The sequence below is a fragment of the Wyeomyia smithii genome, chromosome 3, assembly GCF_029784165.1.
Source record: "Wyeomyia smithii strain HCP4-BCI-WySm-NY-G18 chromosome 3, ASM2978416v1, whole genome shotgun sequence".
NCBI classification, from domain to species: domain Eukaryota; kingdom Metazoa; phylum Arthropoda; class Insecta; order Diptera; family Culicidae; genus Wyeomyia; species Wyeomyia smithii.
Genome location: NC_073696.1, coordinates 58,533,586 through 58,543,494, shown reverse-complemented (window position 1 = coordinate 58,543,494; position 9,909 = coordinate 58,533,586). Strand labels below are relative to the sequence as shown.

At 37.8% G+C, this 9,909-nt stretch overlaps 1 long non-coding RNA gene across 4 annotated transcripts; it reads left to right on the top strand.

The window, feature by feature from the left end:
• Nucleotides 1-4,252: 4,252 nt before the first annotated feature.
• Nucleotides 4,253-8,378, top strand: LOC129729504 (uncharacterized). Of its 4 annotated transcripts, XR_008728683.1 has the most exons (11): nt 4,253-4,504; nt 4,598-4,657; nt 4,715-4,915; nt 4,975-5,142; nt 5,284-5,378; nt 5,438-5,595; nt 5,667-5,850; nt 5,912-6,458; nt 6,512-7,606; nt 7,671-7,992; nt 8,049-8,378. It is a non-coding gene; the product is annotated as an uncharacterized LOC129729504 (long non-coding RNA). The 4 variants fall into 4 exon arrangements; XR_008728680.1 differs by having other exon boundaries at nt 4,598-4,915; XR_008728682.1 differs by having other exon boundaries at nt 4,598-4,915; nt 5,438-5,610.
• The last annotated feature ends 1,531 nt before the right edge of the window (nt 8,379-9,909 follow it).

Below are 9,909 nucleotides of genomic sequence, written 5' to 3'. Positions count from 1 at the left end.
TTTGTTTATAACAACCACATGGTTAATGAAGAATGTAGAATATGTGAATGTATGTTTTGCAATAGGTTAGGGAATACACTCGATTGGGGTTAGCCAATTGAATGGTGTGAAGCTGGCTACGCTAAAATCAGCTGCTGATCTGCCGCTTACTCTTGGTCCAGTAAATCATCCTCTTGGTACAGTAATCATCCTCTTGGTACAGTAATCACTCATGAACAGCATGCATTACCTCAAGTAAGGTTCTCGTAGCTGCCGATATCACACACTTGAGCATTCTCCATTCAAGCTATTTCTCGTTCTTTCTCGCTGTCCTTTTTGCTCGCATTTGCTCCCGAGATCATATGAACCCACGCGTGCCTACTCTTTTACTCGCGTGTAGTCCCCTTCTCACGAGCACAACCAACCGAGTATAATTGTTTCAAGATGCATTACGATAGTTGCGGAGAGACAAAAAAATATTTCAAATAGAGTAACGAACTACTCCGGTAGCGGTTAGCTGTGGCTGGTTTTGCATTAAGGGGCCATCCACATACCACGTGGACAGCTTTGGAAAGGGGGGGGTGGCTAATGTCCACGGTCCATACATTTTTTTTTAGAATTTATATGGACTGTTGTCCACGGAGGGGGAGGGGGTCAAAATCGTTAAATATCTGTCCACGTGGTATATGGATGGCCCCTTAGACAGATTAGAGATAAAAAACTTACCAAAGCAGTTCGATACCCTACACGTTCCAGTATGCGATACTTTACAGATTCTTCCCCCATGTTCGGCTGTCAGTGCACAAAGCAAAACCGGGTAGAAAGCATTTCCGTTTTCGAGCACAGTTTTCCAAGCACTCCTCCTAGTCGAGCAATTTTAGTCGAGTATACTTACTCACTTGCAGGAACTCGCGTATTCTTTTACAGTGGCTGAGTAGCAATACAAAAGAGTATTTTCGTGTCGGTGCGTGCTTGCTGCTACTCAGGGGAATGCATGAAGAAGAAAGAGTATCTCAAAAGCGTGTGTGCTGTCTCGTTCTTAAGCAGAAAGGAGGAGAAAGGTTCTGTTTTTTCCGAAGCAGCAGAAGCCACCACCGGTTTTCTGTGGTGGCAAGGCAAATATTGGTCGCTTATAAAAGCGCACACCATAGAATTGAATTTCTCATTCGTTCCTTGGCCGGCAAAGCGAACGGTTCTTTCTGGAACTTCTGGTCGAACCTGCGTTTGTGCACTTGCTTTTTTAGCTCTGACTGGTCGAAACATGAGTTCAATAAGTCTACATTTTTCAATAGAACAATAAATAGCATCACAAAATCACAATTTTTCGCGTTTTGGTGGACACACAGCCGATTTTTCAATCGATTGCTATAAAAATCAAGAAAATCCGTTGGAAACTGACTCAGTTTTAAACATACACAAGAGGACAATTTCCGTGACGCTCTCGATGGTTTCGGTTTTTGATATAGGGTAAATTACCCATTCTCGTCAGTCTATGTCGATTGTAATGTTTTAAACTGTCATCTTCTTTAGTAAGCTGCCTAATTTCATATATTATTTTTTTATCATACTTTCCAACTTTTTATCTTATTGGAAAAATTAAGAAAAGACACAAAAAGTTCAACTGAGCTTCTTAAATTAATTGTAAAAAAGCCACTCTGTCGTTTACTGTGTGAGAACAAAAGAGATCGAGAAATTTGCGCAGTGCGCAGCGTATGCAAGCAGAAGCAGTAAACTACGGCCAGAAGATTGACTTAGAACTATATAGAGCTTTTCCGTTGAAACTCTTGCATGGCTGCCTCTGGAAGTGAATTCTTTGAATAGTAGACGCTTTTTGCTAATTCAAGCTTGTTTTAGGAAATTTGAGGAGAACATTCCAAAGATTAATCCTCTAGTGCTCAGTGCCGCCTTTAGACGGTCTTCAGTTGAACATCTAAAAAGCTTCAATCAATACTTAAAAAATGTTTATAAAAATTCATAGTGATTTGCTCGAAGTCCGTCCGAAAATTAACTTGAGCACTAGAGGGTTAAAGTATTCTTAGTGTAGTGAGTGATTTAGGTGATTGAATTAAATGAGTTTTCGAGTGCAGATGCCCGACTATAATATCAATTTTGGTGCTTTTAAGTGAGTTTTAGATGGTTATACTTTATGAGGAATCTAAAGTGAACTAAGAATAGTCCATTCAATGGATTAGCAGATTGGTTTAAGAAGAAAATATGCGTTTTTCCTGTAATCGCAGTTTTTCCGGTCAATAAGCAAAATGCTCGTAGAAATTTCGATTTTACTACCACTACCACCACAGCGCCATCTCTTAGAATTTAACATTGTTTCGGGTGTCCCATTGTGTCTTCATGTTTCATAAGATGAATATATGAGCTGAGATGAATAATGGAGCAGTTCCCTATTGAGTTTGTAATCCAGACGAAAAAGCGACACAGAGAAATAGGCGTGAGAAAAAATTGTTTGAAAAAAAAAAACTATTTAAGCTATTTATATAAAATTTCATTCGTTACAAAAACAACTAAAATGTGCATTTATTTCACCACAGTTATTGGAAAATAAATTTTTTTAAATTTTTTAACATTATTATTGCGAAAAAAGTAGAGAAAAGTGAGTATTTTCAAATCTACATATTTTGAATAATTATTTTTGGACGGAATAGTGCACAGTTATACACAGAACGTCCTTCTGAAAATAAAAATATTTTTATATTCTGTTACAGGTGAAATAGAACGCCGTTTGAGGTGTCAGTGACGAAGCGTCGTGCGAGATCGTTGATTGTAGACATTTTTCTTCTAACTTTTCTTGTTTCGGAGATACTCTGTTTTGTATAAGACTTGCCTTAAAATTCCATATTTTGAATATCTAGAAAGTTGTCTGATTTTTAAGGCACTAATGTTCAGTATATATTTGCACATCATTGAAACACACAAATTTGTAGAAGACTCAAAAATGATAGCTTCTACAAAGACTGAGTGACGTCAAAAAAATATAAAAAATTTATATCATTGTTCACAGTAAGAAAACTTTATGTCGAATCGCATGTAAAGAATTGCCTCCATCGCTTATGATAGAAAATTCCATAACATTCCACGTAAATTTGAATGATATTCCGTGTAATTTTCAAACAAAACCATGATTTACGTCAGAAACAACTGAAATTCAAATAACATTGCATATAATTTTCATTTAAAATCGTGGTTTTCGTCGGAAGCAACAGAAATGCAAATGTGAAAATATTTCACGTGACGTGTGATATTCAGAATTTTTTACTGTGTTTGTACATCCCCAGATCGCATTTAGGCAAAACCTAGCAGACGGACATAGGATGAATAAGTATCATAATCACTCTACGAAATTGATTGAATCGTTTGTTGCAATTCAAAGACATGTTTTTTATATATGTTTGGCATTGACTTGATCTGTGTAAATGTTATCTTTTTCGTATCTTCTACAAAGTTGTGTGTTTGGATGATATACAAATATATGCTGAAAATAGTTACCTTCTTAATATTACCGTTTTTAGATGATTTTTCAAATATCTAATTTAATTCTAATTTTAATTTATATTAGAAATGTTTAAAATGTTATTCTCCAAAATAAAAAGTGACACTAGAAAAGTGTCATTAGCAAAGTTATTTGTGATAGCATTATCTACAACTTTCTTGAAAACACAATTTCTCTAAAGTGCAAAACTCAAAAGTTAGATTTTGCAGGACCCCTAGCGGGGGTATTACGAATTATAGCTTGTTGCCGTTCTATGAGGTTTTCTATATATTGAATATCTTTTAAAGATAGCATGTATATTAAACTACTGTTTAGGGTACAAATGAAAGAAAAAACACGATTTTAAGCTCATTTTTGGCAATTTTTCGGTCTAAGTGAAAGTTATCTGTTTCGTGTCCTCTACAAAGTTGTGTTTTTCAATGATATACAAATATGTGCTTAACATTATTACCTTCTAAAGCTAACAACGTCTTACTGTAAAGACGCAAAAACGTACGTAAAACTATTCATCACCCTTCCGATCATTCTTCAACGATTACCGAGCAAGTGAATGCAACTGCTTCGACTTCGCTTTTATCCACCCCCTGATTAGCATAAACGCATGAGCGTCATCCGCATTTAGCTACTGTAATTATCGGGTTTTCACTGTTCACTGTTTTTATCGAATGAATCACATTAATACACGGCATCTAGCCGCTACACATCGCAACAATGAACGCATGGCGACGCAAAGGGGCCGGTTCATCGCATTCGTTGTTCGTGAGACAAAACCTGGCAGCACAATTAAACTAGTCTATGACAACTTATATCAAACGGCGGCTTTCGATTTATTTGCGGTAGTTGGAATCAGGTTGCGGCTCGTAGCGGTAATTGATTATGACTTGTTAGAGCTGATTCGAGCAAATTTGAGTTTACTGTTGTAATGTTCAGGGTGTAACTAAGGTCAGGTGTAGTACTAAAGCGCATTTATCATGGCATCGGTCAAGAACCTGGTGATCTTTTGGTATTTTATTCACTATGGTAATTACGAGCGTTAATGTGCTCTTCAATATCTTTGTTATGAATTCATATAAATTTACATACATGAACGAATACTGCGTTTGTTCATTTCAGTTCAAGCAGTAGATGATTCCGCATTGTTGATGCTCCCAAACGATCGACTAACTTTAGATGGTACGATTTCTGGCATGGAAAGATTCAAGCATCCTAAAAGAATTTTGCTTGTAACAGACTGTCATCTCCGGTTTCCTATACATTCGCAAAGTTCATCCGTGGCACCTGCTTCAGGGAACCAGCACGGCTGAAGGAGTTCGCCCATATTGGAGCGATAGGCTGGGTCCAGTCGAATGGCAGCATTGCGTGGAAATGCGGTGGAACCCTGATCTGGGATAACATTGTATTAACAGCTGCCCATTGTGCCGTCGATTCTAAGTGCCACACATTAAATTCCCAGGGGAATTGAATTTCCAACTTTATTCAATTATTTTTAGCGGTAATCGACCTGATGTTATTAGATTTGGTGATCTGAATATCTACAGCTCCGAGGACGACGATTATGCACAACAGCTCAAAATAATTGACATTATTGGACACCCTAAACATCGATATGTTGCTCAGTATCATGATATTGCACTGATGAAGCTGGAGAAATACGTTACGTGAGTAAGCGATTCCGAATTGAGTGATTTTCAATTTTCAACTCGAAAGGTGTTTTTTTCGAACTTAGTACTGAATACTAGAGTTGAAAGGTGCTTCTTATAAACAGAATTTGGTTTCGTTTGTTTCTGATTATTGTATAGCCTTCATGAAACGGTTGCTCCCGCTTGTCTTTGGACTGACGAGGAAGTTAGATTCAAACGATTGGACGCTGCTGGCTGGGGACAAACGGGTTTTGGTTCGTAATTATTCACGATCTTAAAGCTTATCGTTATCACGTATTGTTTTATTTTTAAGTCGATGCACAAACACCGGCGCTGCTGAAGGTATCCCTCAAGCCGATAGACAACGAAGAGTGTAGTAAAACTTACACAAATGAAACCAACCACAAATTACGCCAAGGCCTTCAGGATCAGCACATTTGTGCTGTAGATGAAAAAATGGATACATGTGAGGTATGCACTTTGACGGTATACTGTTTCACGTTGAAAAAATGAATCATGTTCTTACGCTTCAATATTTGAAGGGTGATTCAGGGGGTCCACTTCAAATCAAACTGATGTACAATGGAAGGGTGACTCCTTTCATTGTTGGAGTAACATCTTTTGGAACGGTTTGGGGCACCTCTTCTCCTGGTGTGTACACGAAGGTGTCGTCCTACTATGACTGGGTCATTGATACCATGCGAACTTTAGGGAAAAATGTAAACGGTTAGATTTATCGCTACTGGGTTTAACCAGGAAGATAATTATTTTTCTGTCTAAATTTCAGAAAATACTTAAAATGCTACGTTTTGTGCATTCCGATATGTAAACTGACGTGAAAACGAGGATGGCATTATCACCTCAAGAACTGATTCTTACGTTATGACAGACTTAGACCAGCTGCATGTGCAAGCTGCTGATGATTTTCCAAGCTACGTAGCGAAACTGGTATTCCGTTCTGGAGGTCGTGAAGATTGCTACGGTGCCATAATCGACGAAACTACAATTTTGACATTGGCTGAATGCGTTTTTCATTGTTGCGTTTATGACTAACTATGACTTATATAATAATAATTCCAGAAACCTTGTTGATAATATTTTATATTCGAAAGACCTACGGATGAAAGTTGCCGGATTTCAAGTTCACCCTGGACACACCAATGGATCTGCATATAATAATATCGCATTTTTGTTTATGGAACAATTTTTGGATGTTAATGGATTGCAAACTGCATGCATTTGGCACCAAAAAGAGCTGCCATCCAATGAAGTGCACGTTTTCGGAACCGGTAGAGAGGACATCAACAGACTTCAGCTTGAAGATCCTTTGATTGGTAATATGTCTGCCTTTGGACCAAATATGAATCAATTTTATCGATAATTTTAGATCCCACAATAACTCTACTGAAGCCCCGTCTGACTGTCCAGAATTCATCTACATGTGCTATTTCCAATCGATACCAAAGCAGACTTAAAACTGGATTGAAAAACGAGCAGATTTGTATCGGAGAAGATTTCTTCTTGGTGCCAAAATCTTGTGACCTGTTGATTGAGGGATCTATCGATGCAATTATGCTACGTGCAGGGAATGAGTATCCCACAACATTCGGATTAGTGCAGTTTGGAAGAGATTGTGGATTTGGGGAACACACAGTTGCAACCGGATACGCCAATCATCTTGACTGGATGAAATCTGTCTGTGATCAATCGTACGAGTACCGAAAGAAATGACGGGCTTCAGTTTCTAGATCATGAACTGCGCGAAGGAGATGCCTGTGCTACCCGGGCAGGAGAGGATAACAAAATCATAACTCATCAATAACATATTTAGTTATAAGGACTCATCGTGTTATTCGAAAGATATTCACGTTTCAAACGTGCTTATGAAAATATCATAAAATTTTGATATCATATCTCGCCATGCCTTTAATGAGATGTTTGACATGATTTTAAAATATCTGATTAAAAGTAAGATTTTAAGTAAAATTTTTTGATATTGATTATTTATAATGTATCAGTTATGCATTCAGTGTTCAATAAGTTGAAAATATCTGAATCGGTCATTTTCGTGATTTTTAATGCAAATTCATGGTTTGTTATTGAAATATCAAGCTTTGTTATTCATATAGTCTTGGAGGAACAATATTTTGGTATTATTTTTTGTTATTTTACCAACTATGTAAACCATATTAAGATCAAAATGAGGTGTATTTCCAATATTTGGTTGTGATATTAGAATGATATTTTGTCCTGTCCGGGTAGTAACGATAATAGAAAAGTGGGTCGTTGCGTGGCTGTTTCTAAATGTCAGAGAAAGCTCAAACAATTGTTATCCTCTGGCAGTGTCCATTTTTGTTCTTCCACCTCAGTGATTTGCTGTTCTCTCGATGATATTGAAGATGAGTCCGATATCCATCCGGAGTTAGCTGCTTGTCCGAATGTTCTGCAAAATATTCGGCCAAGGTCGTCAGAAGGATCACTGGTATGAATTGATGAAAAGGTTTGTGCTTTTTCAGATGAAAACTATTTTCTATTTTTACCTTAAGGTTCACATAGGTTGGGTTGGGCGATATGGTTTGGATTTCAAATGCGTGGGCACTATCATAACGAGAAGTATAATTTTGACCACAGCCAGATGTCTTAGAGGAGTCGTTCCGGATGATATAAAACTAATTGTAAAAGGAAGAACCTACACGCTTCAAGTAAGGACTGCTGTCAAGCACTACGCCTACAACGCAACCGACAATAGCAACGATATTGCACTCGTACAGTTGGCAGAGCGTCTGAGATGGAGTCCCGATGTCTATCCCTCGTGCCTTTGAATGAATAAAACTCACACTCCCTTAGTACTGGATATGGCTTCTCCAAGTAAGTTATTTACTCTAGAAAATAAAAAGATATTGATCATTGTTTTTTCTGTATAGGTGGACCCGTTACTGTGTCCTTTAATACTGTGTTTGCGATGTACAATTCGGACTGCCAGAGGACAAACGAGTATCAGTTGCCGGAAACTCAGCTTTGTGGGCGGGACCGTTGGCGGGGAGAAACCTGTGCATTGCCCAGTACAGTGCATTGGAAACGAAGCGATGGAATGATATTTGTGGTTGGCTTATCTACAAACCAGCCGAATTGTGAATCGCGGTATTACATTGTATTCACAAGACTTTCAGCTTTCTCCCAATGGATAAGTGACATGCTTCGTGGGTAATTAACAAATGACATTATGATTATTTAGAGTTTCAACGAAAATAAAGAAGGGTCTTATACCTGTTTACCATACCGTGTATTTCTTTGAGTTATTTAATATGTTTTTCACCAAAACGCTCTGATGAATTTGTAAAGTGCTTTTTGCTCCTTGGATAAATTAGATTTATCGGATTTATTCAACGTTGCTGTCAGTTTCGACTTTATACCTAACTATCAAATGATAGAGAAAAAAAAACTTTTTGCTTGTACTACTTTTCGAAGTGCGAGTCATAGCGAAAGTGAAGCCACTTTTTTCCAGCCGCACATTTGCTAATATAATATAATTTATTTTATAAAATGCATCCCGTTCATTACTTCAACCTCAGCCCTTTCCATCGTGAATGACTTGAATGGCTTTTATTGGACTTTATGTTTCTAGTTCATATGTGAGGTATGAGTTAGACTGGTTCAATATTGCATCACTGTGAGTAAAGTAAGTTAAATCGAAATTAAGGCTAGAGTAGGTAAAGCAAAATATGTTTGTAGCTGTCTAGTTTGTGTGAAAACATTAACAAATACGATTTCCTTTCTGACTTTTCATCTTAGAATTTAAAATTCAAGCGACCGTTCCACCCTAATCCGTGTGCTGCATATGTTACAAGCTTAAACACTGCAGTCGCAGACTCCTACGTCACCAGCACGACATCACTGGTTCGCAGGATGCTTCGATCATTGTTAGTTTCCAACTTTCTGACCAGGTCCATTTAAGTACGGAGCGGGCTTATTACTTTCGCTGTGAGATGATACGAGGTGACGAAGTTGTAGTTAGCTTTTATGAAATGTAAATGGCTTTAAATTCGAGAAATTAAAGGATTTGGATTAAACATTAGCAATGTCCCAGATATAATTCATCAAAGTCGGAACTAGAAATTATGCATCATAATATTTTTAGAAGGCGGTTGTTGCTTGAAATTTGACCTGCAACAGTTCAACAGCCGCAATCGTCGGGCTCCTAATGGCATTTCACATAATATTGCTGAAAAATTTCCCTATTATGAGCGGTAATTTATATTGTTTTTAATGCGAGATTGTTCCATCGTCAGAAAAACAAGGAACGTACAAATCGCTGTAGGCTGCCTGCCTTCACCGTTGGAGTAATGAATCATTATGCACTGTCGGCACAGGTTGATGCGTATGGTTGTATGTACATGCCGGCTTGTGGTTCTTCATCCCGAAGGTATCATCAGAAGAATGGAACCATTTTTCGGGTTGATACAATAGCCCGAGGATGCGTAATCATGTATAGCACGTGTGCGGCTTCAGAAGCAATTTTTCAATTTTTTTCTGTGGTAAATATGTCCCGTGAATTGGATTGCAAGAGGGCGTTTGTGGCTCTTGATGAAGGAGGAATAAACGTGTAATAGTCGAGTTTAAAAAGTTGCTTTTCACTAGTAGTCTCTTTTGCATTCGTGGAACTGTATCTACTAGGTAATGATGACCAAATTTCAAGGTGGAGGAAGTACTGTGGAGAGCTTAAAACCACGATATGGATATTTTTCCGTTTATGGTTTTGGCTTCACGAAATAAAAATTGTAAACA